This window comes from Schistocerca nitens, chromosome 9, assembly GCF_023898315.1.
Source record: "Schistocerca nitens isolate TAMUIC-IGC-003100 chromosome 9, iqSchNite1.1, whole genome shotgun sequence".
In the NCBI taxonomy this organism is placed as follows: Eukaryota; Metazoa; Arthropoda; class Insecta; order Orthoptera; family Acrididae; genus Schistocerca; species Schistocerca nitens.
In genome coordinates, this window is record NC_064622.1 from 449,031,154 (window position 1) to 449,040,782 (window position 9,629).

The 9,629-nt window shown below is 48.4% G+C and overlaps 1 non-coding gene across 1 annotated transcript; it reads left to right on the top strand.

Moving 5' to 3' along the window:
- The first annotated feature begins 5,230 nt into the window (after positions 1-5,230).
- Trnas-cga (transfer RNA serine (anticodon CGA)) lies at positions 5,231-5,305 on the top strand. Its single transcript has one exon. It is a non-coding gene; the product is annotated as a tRNA-Ser (tRNA).
- The last annotated feature ends 4,324 nt before the right edge of the window (positions 5,306-9,629 follow it).

The following is a 9,629-nucleotide window of genomic DNA, read 5'->3' on the forward strand; positions in this document are numbered from 1 at the left end:
AGAGATACAGGAGGGGCCGAAGGGTCGACCTCCATGTGGTCGGGGCACCCGACGGGCGAAGACGACATCTGGTCTGGAACGGGCAAGAGTTCCATGGCGGAGGACATCTGGTCACGGGAAGCGATCGGCGGCGCGTGACCCAGGGAGGCGCTAGGCGGTTGCAGCGACGCGTCCACTGCGGGCGGCGCCGGCGGGAGAACAGGCGGCGGCGGCGGCGCGTCGCCATGGGGCAAAATGGAAGGCAGCGTCGGTAACACCTGGGGATGAGACGAGCCAGTAGATGGGTCCCCAGGGCGCTGACCGGACGGCACCGTCGCTGAAAGCAGACGGGGAGCGGCAGAACCCGTGCGACGACAGAGGCGCAGCTGATTGAGATGCCGACTACCTCACCAGAGGCCCCCAAAACCAAATAGATCGCGCGGCCGAGGCAGCGAAGAATGCGCCCTGCGAGCCAACGCCGTGAACCGCGATAGTTGCGATAGAATACAACGTCGCCTGGAGCAAAAACAGGAGTCTGCCGCTGCACAGGAACCTGATGCGGCGGATGCAGCAAAGACATCAAGGTTCGATGAGGACGACCGTGGAGCAACTCAGCCGGCGAGCGACCATCGCGGGGCTGAGAGCGATACGAGGACAAAAAGAGCAATAACGCGTCCTCCCGAGAATGCAACTCTTTCAACTTCAACATCTGTGACTTGAAAGTCCGGACCAATCGTTCAGCGGCACCGTTTGACTGAGGCGAAAACGGCGCGGATGACTGAAATTCTGCGGACATGAATTGTGGGCCATTGTCGGAAACAATAGTCTGTGGAAGAGCTTCAATGCGGATAACGCTTGGATGGTGGCAGAAGACGTCGTGGAAGACATCCGGACAACAAAAGGAAAATTACTGAAAGAATCGACCACAACCAACCATCGAGCATTCCAGAACGGACCAGCAAAATCGATGTGCAAGCGTTGCCAAGGGGAAGTGGCTTTCGGCAATGCAAAGAATTTTCGCGACGGGGCGGATTGTTGTTCGGCACACGCCATGCAAGAAGAGCACATTTTCGTAATCGTAGCATCGATTCCGAACCAAGTACAGTGCTGACGAGCAAGTTGTTTCGTTCGAACTATACCCCAATGTCCTTGGTGAAGAAGCCGTAAGACAGAGGACTGTAACGAACGTGGGATCACGACTCGGGACTGATCATTATCAGAACGCAACAACAAAACACCACGTCGTACAAAAAGACTCTCCTTGTGAGCAAAAAATCGGCGAACCAACGGATCCTCGATCCGCGACTTTGACAAGGGCCATTGCGTAGCAACAAAACGAAAAACGCTAGCAAGGACAGGGTCAGCAGCTGTGGCGGTGGCCACACGACGAAAATCAATCGGAAACGATTCGACCACGTCATCGGTTTCCGAGTCAATGAACATGCAAGCAAGTTCGGAAGAATCGAATGCTTTATCCCCAGCAACAGGCAAACGGGACAACACATCAGCGTTTCCGTGCTTAGCAGTGGACCGATACAAGATATCGTAGCGGTACTGCGAGAGGAAAATTGACCAGCGAATGTATTTCTGCGCTGTACATGGAGGTACCGGCTTGTTCGGATGAAAAAGCGATGTCAAAGGTTTGTGGTCTGTGATGATGGTAAAGTGACGACCATACAAGAAATCGTGAAACTTTGTAACACCAAATACGAGAGCCAAAGCTTCTTTCTCGATTTGTGAATAATTTCTTTGCGCTGACGAGAGCAATTTGGACGCAAAGGCAATAGGGCGATCAAGCGAACCATCTTTGTGCGCAAGCACAGCTCCGATCCCAAAATCCGACGCATCTACCATCAACAAAAGGGGTTTCCGGGGATCGAATGGCATAAGGCAAGTATTTGAAAGCAACGCCGATTTCAACTGTCGAAAAGCGCGTTCGCATTCCGTCGTCCAGACGAACGGAACACCTTTACGGCGTAAGCGATGAAGCGGAGCTGAAATGGAAGAGGCATTGCGCAGAAAGCGATGATAGTAATTTATTTTACCCAACACACTCTGTAGCTGCTTCAAATTCTGCGGCGACGGCAAGTCTTGTATGGCACGGAGGTGCTCTGGACTGGGGTGTATGCCTTGGGCATTGATGACATGCCCCAAATATGGTAAGTCACGAGCAAAAAACACATATTTGTCCTTCCGCAAGCGAAGACCATTTTGTCGCAAGACCTGAAATAACGTGCGTAGGTTGGCTAAATGTTCGTCTACTGTCTTTCCAGAGATCACAATATCGTCCAGATAGTTTGCTGCAGTAGGGACCGACGCACAAACAGTTTGCAGATATTGCTGAAACAATGCATGGGCGGATGCACACCCGAATGGCAGTCGTTTGAATCGGTACAAACCAAGATGCGTGTTAACCACCAAGACGCGCTGGGATTCTTCGTCCACAGGTATTTGCAAGTACGCATCTGGTAGGTCCAACTTCCAAAAGTATTTACCCGGGCACAGTTTGTCAAAAAGATCTTACGGGCGGGGCAAAGGAAAAGTTACAGTCACAAGTTGTGGATTCACAGTTGCCTTGAAGTCCACACAAAGTCTCAGTTTTCCGGAAGGTTTTGGCAAAATTACTAAGGGTGAGGCCCAGAGAGAAGCCTGCACACGTTCAATTACACCTTGTGATTCTAAATCGTGTAAAGTTCTTGCGACCTCATCACGCAATGCGTGGGGAACATTGCGCGCTCTGAAAAATTTCGGTTGCGCGTTGACTTTCAGTTCCAAATGTGCTTCATAGTTCTTAGCGCAACCAAGGCCCAGTGCAAAAATGTCTGCAAATTCGTCACATAGACTAGAAACACTGGCCGAAGGCACAGTCTGGTTCACTGATAGGACCTGATTGACTATTGACAAGTTAAACAACTGAAATAAATCTAAGCCAAACAAGTTCACTGCAGTAGAAGAACGAAGAGCGTAAAATGACACAAGTTTTGTGTGTCCCTTGTATGTTGCAAGAAGAGTGCACTGTCCTAACACAGGGATATGCTGTCCTAACTAGTGAGCTGAACATTTGCGGCACGCAACGGAGGTTTGCCCAGTTGTTTGTACGTGTCGTGATTGATCAACGAAACTGTAGCTCCGGTATCGAGCTGGAATGGTATCACTTTGCCTTCAAAGTCCAAGTCTACAAAAAGTTTATTGTCCTGCTGACGACAAGAGCGACTGTCTCGTGCAATTTGAACTGACACAGGTACAGAAGCACGTGCGACCTGACGAGATTTCCGTCGACGTCGATGCACACTTTGTGTGGGACGAACACAGTCACTGTTAGAGAAAGTGGCACTGGACGGGGTGGAATGAACTACATGAATGATTATGGGCGAAGGTCCACGAGCCTGAGTGTCCTTGGTTCGATTTCGGCGCGAAGCAAAGGGCCTGGAATGGTTGTGATTGTCTGATCTGAGCTTCTTCTGGCAAACACTTTGAACATGGCCTTTCTTATTACAGTAAAAGCAAATAGCTTGGCGTGACGGGCAATTGTCACGCGAATGTCTAGTTGCACACTGCGGGCATGATTTTAGAACTGCATTGGCATGCTTACGCGGCACACGTGTTTGAGAGCTAGGCCGCAGCTGCGCGGACGTGCGCGAGGGCTGTTTAGCGTTCCCTGCAGCGCGCCCGGCGGGCCGGTTAATGTGACACACGGCTGGCGAAGTTTCAAACGATTCCTGAGCAAAATCAAATGTGTCTTGCCTATCCAATATGTCTATCACTTGTTGAAGGGAGGGATTAACTAGTTTCAAAATCTGTTCCCATATACGAACATCAGAAACGTTCTGTGCAATGGCATCACGAACCATAGTATCTGAATAAGGAAGTCCACATTCACACTCAAAAGCACAATCCCTTGTAAGGCCTTGCAAAGTTGCAACCCACTCCCTATTAGTCTGACCGGCCGTACGTTTTGTACGAAAGAACGTATACCTTTTTGCAACGACATTGACTGTGTCCTTGAAATAGGTATCTAAAGCAGACAAAATTTCTTCGTAGGACAGAGTTGCTACGTCGCGTCGGGGAAACAATTTCACTATCACACGGTAGGTGGACACACCTACACACGAAAGCAAAAACGGCTGCCACTCATTACCTTGAATTCTGTAGGCGGCGAGATGGAATCCAAATTGGCGTGACCACTCCGTCCATGTTTCCAGGTCTGGCTGAAAATTACGGAATGGTGGTGCAACTGCATGTTGTGGCTGCGGTAGCGGTGAAGCGGCGGCGGCCGCATCGTGTTGCAGTGCACGCTGACCCTGGACGAGCTGTCCAAGGGCATCCAATAACGCCAGCGTCTGCTGATTCTGCAAGCGATAAAATTCGGACAGTACATCCGGAGATTGTGGCGAAGCCATGACACAAGTAATTTAAGCAAAGCAAGAATAAAGAACCAGATCCTGATTGATCCGAGTCGCCAACTGTTGTGGCGTAACAAGACCGCTACGCCACACGAAGTAGAAGCCGAAAGGCACGCGTTACTGACGCAGGCTAGAGATAGGTCTGAAACAGGATACGTAATAATGCTATAAAGAAAAGTACGTAGCTGCTATAATACTTGACTTTAATCCATCATTTATATACAGCATTCTTGATGATACAAGTGAGACTCTATCTTGAAATGGTTAATGGCGCCTTGCTAGGTCGTAGCCATGGACTTAGCTGAAGGCTATTCTAACTGTCTGCTCGGCAAAGGAGCGAGGCTTCGTCCGTGTAATCGCTAGCTAAGTCGTCGTACAACTGCGGCGAGTGCTAGTCAGTCTCTCGAGAACTGCCGTGTGGTGGCGCTCGGTCTGCGATCACTGACAGTGGCGACACGCGGGTCCGACATGTACTAATGGACCGCGGCCGATTTAAAGCTACCACCTAGCAAGTGTGGTGTCTGGCGGTGACACCACAAAAACTGTGTGCCGGACCGAGACTCGAGCTCGGGACCTTTGCCTTTCGCGGGCAAGTGCTCTACCAACTAAGCTACCCAAGCACGACTCACGCCCTGTCCTCACAGCTTTACTTCTGCCAGTACCTCGTCTCCTACCTTCCAAAATTTACAGAAGCCCTCCTGCGAACCTTGCAGAACTAGCACTCCTGAAAGAAAGGATAATGCGGAGACATGGCTTAGCCACAGCCTGGGGGATGTTTCTGTAGAGTTTGTAAGGTAGGAGACGAGGTACTGGCAGAAGTAAAGCTGTGAGGACGGGGCGTGAGTCATGCCTGGGTAGCTCAGTTGGTAGAGCATTTGCCCGCGAAAGGCAAAGGTCCCGAGTTCGAGTCTCGGTCCGGAACACAGTTTTAATCTGCCAGGAAGTTTCAACATACAATACATACAATACAATCCAGACCAACACACAGGAATTCCAAACTGCATCAGGATCCACTGCAGGTTGTTGTTGTTGTTGTTGTCTTCAGTCTTGAGACTGGTTTGATGCAGCTCTCCATGCTACTCTATCCTGTGCAAGCTTCTTCATCTCCCAGTAACTACTGCAACCTACATCCTTCTGAATCTGCTTAGTGTATTCATCTCTTGGTCTCCCTCTACGATTTTTACCCTCCACGCTGCCCTCCAATACTAAATTGGTGATCTCTTGATGCCTCAGAACATGTCCTACCAAACGATCCCTTCTTCTGGTCAAGTTGTGTCACAAACTTCTCTTCTCCCCAATCCTATTCAATACTTCCTCATTAGTTACGTGATCTACCCATCAAATCTTCAGCATTCTTCTGTAGCACCACATTTCGAAAGCTTCTATTCTCTTCTTGTCCACACTATTTATCGTCCATGTTTCACATCCATACATAGCTACACTCCATACAAATACTTTCAGAAATGACTTCCTCACACTTAAATCTACACTCCTGGAAATGGAAAAAAGAACACATTGACACCGGTGTGTCAGACCCACCATACTTGCTCCGGACACTACGAGAGGGCTGTACAAGCAATGATCACACGCACGGCACAGCGGACACACCAGGAACCGCGGTGTTGGCCGTCGAATGGCGCTAGCTGCGCAGCATTTGTGCACCGCCGCCGTCAGTGTCAGCCAGTTTGCCGTGCCATACGGAGCTCCATCGCAGTCTTTAACACTGGTAGCATGCCGCGACAGCGTGGACGTGAACCGTATGTGCAGTTGACGGACTTTGAGCGAGGGCGTATAGTGGGCATGCGGGAGGCCGGGTGGACGTACCGCCGAATTGCTCAACACGTGGGGCGTGAGGTCTCCACAGTACATCGATGTTGTCGCCAGTGGTCGGCGGAAGGTGCACGTGCCCGTCGAACCGGGACCGGACCGCAGCGACGCACAGATGCACGCCAAGACCGTAGGATCCTACGCAGTGCCGTAGGGGACCGCACCGCCACTTCCCAGCAAATTAGGGACACTGTTGCTCCTGGGGTATCGGCGAGGACCATTCGCAACCGTCTCCATGAAGCAGGGCTACGGTCCCGCACACCGTTAGGCCGTCTTCCGCTCACACCCCAACATCGTGCAGCCCTCCTCCAGTGGTGTCGCGACAGGCGTGAATGGAGGAACGAATGGAGACGTGTCGTCTTCAGCGATGAGAGTCGCTTCTGCCTTGGTGCCAATGATGGTCGTATGCGTGTTTGGCGCCGTGCAGGTGAGCGCCACAATCAGGACTGCATACGACCGAGGCACACAGGGCCAACACCCGGCATCATGGTGTGGGGAGCGATCTCCTACACTGGCCGTACACCACTGGTGATCGTCGAGGGGACACTGAATAGTGCACGGTACATCCAAACCGTCATCGAACCCATCGTTCTACCATTCCTAGACCGGCAAGGGAACTTGCTGTTCCAACAGGACAATGCACGTCCGAATGTATCCCGTGCCACCCAACGTGCTCTATAAGGTGTAAGTCAACTACCCTGGCCAGCAAGATCTCCGGATCTGTCCCCCATTGAGCATGTTTGGGACTGGATGAAGCGTCGTCTCACGCGGTCTGCACGTCCGGCACGAACGCTGGTCCAACTGAGGCGCCAGGTGTAAATGGCATGGCAAGCCGTTCCACAGGACTACATCCAGCATCTCTACGATCGTCTCCATGGGAGAATAGCAGCCTGCATTGCTGCGAAAGGTGGATATACACTGTACTAGTGCCGACATTGTGCATGCTCTGTTGCCTGTGTCTATGTGCCTGTGGTTCTGTCAGTGTGATCAGGTGATTTATCTGACCCCAGGAATGTGTCAATAAAGTTTCCCCTTCCTGGGACAATGAATTCACGGTGTTCTTATTTCAATTTCCAGGAGTGTATACTCGATGTTAACAAAGCTTCAGAAACGCTTTCCTTGCCATTGCCAGTCTACATTTTATATCCTCTCTACTTCGACCATCATCAGTTATTTTGCTCCCCAAATAGCAATACTCATTTACTACTTTGTCTCATTTCCTAATCTAATTCCCTCAGCATCACCCGACTTAATTCGACTACATTCCATTATCCTCGTTTTGCTTTTGTTGATGTTCATCTTATATCCTCCTTTCAAGACACTGTCCATTCCATTCAACAGCTCTTCCAAGTCCTTTGCTGTCTCTGACTGAATTACAATGTCATCGGCGAACCTCAAAGTTTTTATTTCTTCTCCATGGATTTTAATACCTACTCTGAATTTTTCTTGTTTCCTTCACTGCTTGCTCAATATACAAATTGAATAACATCGGGGAGAGACTACAACCTTGTCTCACTCCCTTCCCAACCACTGCTTCCCTTTCATGCCCCTCAACTCTTATAACTGCCATCTGGTTTCTGTACAAAATGTAAATAGCCTTTCGCTCCCTGTATTTTACCCCTGCCACCTTTAGAATTTGAAAGAGAGTATTCCAGTCAACATTGTCAAAAGCTTTATCTAAGTCTACAAATGCTAGAAACGTAGGTTTCCCTTTCCCTGAGGTCAGTATTGCCTCACGTGTTCCAGTGTTTCTACGGAATCGAAACTGATCTTCCCCGAGGTTGGCTTCTATCAGTTTTTGCATTCGTCTGTATAGAATTCGTGTTAGTATTTTGCAGCTGTGACTTATTAAACTGATAGTTCGGTAATTTTCACATCTTTCAACACCCGCTTTCTTTGGGATTGGAATTATTATATTCTTCTTGAAGTCTGAGGGTATTTCGCCTGTCTCATACATCTTGCTCACCAGATGGTAGAGTTTTGTCAGGACTGGCTCTCCCAGGGCCGTCAGTAGTTCCAATGGAATGTTGTCTACTCCCGGGGCCTTGTTTCGACTCAGGTCTTTCAGTGCTCTGTCAAACTATTCACGCAGTATCGTACCTCCCATTTCATCTTCATCTACATCCTCTTCCATTTCCATAATATTGTCCTCAAGTATATCGCCCTTGTATAGACCCTCTATATACTCCTTCCACCTTTCTGCTTTCCCTTCTTTGCTTAGAACTGGGTTTCCATATGAGCTCTTGATGTTCATGCAAGTGGTTCTCTTATCTCCAAAGGTCTCTTTAATTTTCCTGTAGGCAGTATCTGTCTTACCCCTAGTGAGATAAGCCTCTACATCCTTACATTTGTCCTCTAGCCAGCCCTGCTTAGCCATTTTGCACTTCCTGTCGATCTCATTTTTGAGACGTTTCTATTCCTTTTTGCCTCCTTCATTTACTGCATTTTTATGTTTTCTCCTTTCATCAATTAAATTCAATATTTCTTCTGTTACCCAAGGATTTCTACTAGCCCTCGTCTTTTTACCTATTTGATCCTCTGCTGCCTTCACTACCTCATCCCTCAAAGCTACCCATTCTTCTTCTACTGTATTTCTTTCCCCCATTCCTGTCAATTGTTCCCTTATGCTCTCCTTGAAACTCTGTACAATCTCTGGTTCTTTCGGTTTATCCAGGTCGAATCTCCTCAAATTCCCGCCTTTTTGCAGTTTCTTCAGTTTTAATCTACAGGTCATAATCACTAGATTGTGGTCAGTCCACATCTGCACCTGGAAATGTCTTACAATTTAAAACCTGGTTCCTAAATCTCTGTCTTACCATTATATAATCTATCTGATACCTTTTAGTATCTCCAGGGTTCTTCCATGTATACAACCTTCTTTCATGATTCTTAAACCAAGTGTTAGCTATTATTAGGTTGTGCTCTGTGCAAAATTCTACAAGGCGGCTTCCTCTTTCATTTCTTAGCCCCAATCCATATTCACCTACTACGTTTCCTTCTCTCCCTTTTCCTACACTCGAATTCCAGCTCTCATGACTATTAAATTTTCGTCTCCCTTCACTATCTGAAAAATTTCTTTTATTTCATCATACATTTCTTCAGTTTCTTCGTCATCTGCAGAGCTAGTTGGCATATAAACTTGTACTACTGTAGTAGGTGTGGGCTTCGTATCTATCTTGGCCACAATAATGCGTTCACTATGCTGTTTGTAGTAGCTTACACGCATTCCTATTTTCCTATTCATTATTAAACCTACTCCTCCTTTACTCCTATTTGATTTTGTGTTTATAGCCCTGTAGTCACCTGACCAGAAGTCTTGTTCCTCCTGCCACCGAACTTCACTAATTCCCACTATATCTAACTTTAACCTATCCATTTCCCTTTTTAAATTTTCCAACCAACCTGCCCGATTAAGGGATC